Source organism: Dendroctonus ponderosae, unplaced genomic scaffold (genome assembly GCF_020466585.1).
Source record: "Dendroctonus ponderosae isolate FM_Combo_2020 unplaced genomic scaffold, Dpon_F_20191213v2 Dpon_F_20191213_3, whole genome shotgun sequence".
Taxonomy (NCBI): domain Eukaryota; kingdom Metazoa; phylum Arthropoda; class Insecta; order Coleoptera; family Curculionidae; genus Dendroctonus; species Dendroctonus ponderosae.
In genome coordinates, this window is record NW_026018508.1 from 13,884,964 (window position 1) to 13,887,462 (window position 2,499).

Below are 2,499 nucleotides of genomic sequence, written 5' to 3' on the forward strand. Positions count from 1 at the left end.
GACTTTTTACGATACCTTTTTTAACCATTATCGGGTGATTTGAGTCGAAATTCAAATATCGGTTAGTATGAGTAGGTTTTCTATAGATCAAGGTTTCGAAATTGTCTAAATTTTTCTGAACTAGTATATCGAGAAAAGGAATTTGGTGATTTTGTTCTTTTTCAATAGTGAATTTAATTGTTGGTTCTTTATTATTCAGATAAGATAAAAATTCATCNNGTTTTTGTTCGCCATGACTGTAAATGGAGAATACGTCATCAATATAACGCCACCAAATTATTGGTTTAAATTTGTAATTATTAATGAAAGTTGATTTAAATGGAATAATTCCAGAACTAAAGAACAATCCACAAAAAAACGTAAAATTAAATAAAGCGCACTAATTTTACTAAATCAAAATAATTGTGTTGGTTCATGTTCATTTAATTTAAGTCATACATGGTTACCTATGCTAAAATCTGAAGTAGACCAAAGAAACATACACCCAAATTAAATTTACCCCAAAATTATTAATTAACATTACCTTTATTAATTTAAACAATGAGATTAAGTCAAAGTCACATAACTGACAATTTGCACAACAATTTTTGAGGCGAAATACCCAAAAAGAAGTTTGTAAAAAAATGAATCCGCCTCAACAATATAGAACTTATCTACAATTTTTTCCTGGTTTGTGTCGCTCAAAACCCAACAAATTTAAGCCGAAAATATACCAAGCTGGAACGTAGCAACAACCAGCCGTCGTGCTTCTCCGATCGACCGCTATGGGTGCGAGCGAGAGGACCGATACTTGCTACGCTCTGGAATGACAAAATCAGTGAACAATCTTTTTTAACTTTTTTGCAATTTATCCTGTTTTCTATGCTGATTTCTGCAGGCTTGAGTGTTTACCTTACGGTAATTGCAAGTGCAAATCAGAAACATTGGGCCACATTAGTGACTTTACGTGAAAGTTCGTTTACGATTTTTGATCTACACCCTAACTATTCCCAGACACCCTGAGTGGAATGGTGCAAAATTTTAATATACCCGTATAACAAAGACTAAAAGCCCAACGCCGGATGATTCTTAACTGTTGACTTAGACTTTATGGTATCTAGACAGGAAACTAAATCATAAATTTTTGCAAGACATGCTGGTCAAGTGCTACTGTACTTCTTTTAGATGAATTCATCAGTAATCGACTTGCGCAAAAAGGGCAATTGAAATCGGCAATGCCGTAAACTCACACTGATCACAAAAAATCTTCTATCTAGTCAAACAGAGAAGTTGTTCAAAGCCTCTAGACAGACTGAAGTTTTCTAAAATGACCACTAAAACTTGTCCATTAGCAAGTAAATAAAATGAATTTTTAAGTACCTAAAAAAGTGGAAAAATAGGCACTTTATGCACTTGTTTCAAAATCAATTAATTACAACCGGAATCCATCAAAGTCAAGCGGTGAGTTGCCTTTTCTATCTTTGTATTCCATGTTATGAGGTCGACTTTATCTCAGCGTTGTTGATCTTTGTGGGAACGGAAATAGCTCAGCTAACCGCGTTTTTATTTTCCCGGAAGCTGAAATGACTTGCAAATGTTCAGTCATTTTTTATCAACGCAGAATTTCGCTTGTCTCACACAATCCTTTACGCCCTAAATACTTTAGAAACAAGACGTACTTAATTCCAACTGATCTATCATGTTTTAGTGTTAGAAAATCTGGTAAATATGAGAAGGCGTTTTTCGTACAGTTTATCGCCCCAAACCCGTACTTTCACGATATCACAATTTCCTTCGCCTGCAAAATTTGAAAGTTATTAAAATTTTATTGTCATCCGCCAAAAGTATTGGTACAACCACTCGATCATAAAATACAGCTGTTTACTCGCTGAATCACAGCCACAACTTCTCCCCAATAGTAAAGCACTTCTCCAAATAAAAATCAGAAGGATCGCTGACGTTTTAAAAGTTTCACGCTGCTCAAAACACTAATAAATTACATGGGAATAAAGTTGCTGCTCCGACGTTAAAGCGTTATTGATACAGTAACTCAGCCAAATCTTGAAAACTCCTTTTGCGGCTCGAGTCATCAATAGCTCAAAAGTTTTAATCAATACTACCCGCATAATACACTGCTTCGCTGTTTATAGATTAGGGTTTTCAATTACGGAATTTAATGGATTTCGCAATTTCGCAGGGACGATGCTTTTCCAATCGCTATCTCAATACGTCAAAGGATCATATATCAGATTTCGTAAATTGATTCGGTGTGAGGAGGATTATATTGTATCATAATATTATAGTATTAAGTATATTATTATAGGAGGCCATTCCTTGAAACTAATGGGTTTTTCGGGTTTTTAGGCCGTCGTTCGGTAGAATTTCTTCCTGACGTCTCGCAAGCACGAGTGGCTTGCATCTTCCCCGTTCAGTTCTTCCGCAGAACTGAACGCGGGTTCTGATGAGAACAGTGTAAGCGTTCAAGCAAACCACTTCTGAAGATGCAAGCCACTCGTGCTT

The 2,499-nt window shown here is 35.7% G+C and overlaps 1 protein-coding gene across 1 annotated transcript in view; it reads right to left on the minus strand.

The window, feature by feature from the left end:
* LOC109537283 (E3 ubiquitin-protein ligase MIB1) overlaps window positions 1-2,499 on the minus strand; it is a 338,077-nt gene that overhangs the window by 119,944 nt on the left and 215,634 nt on the right. The window lies entirely within an intron of this gene.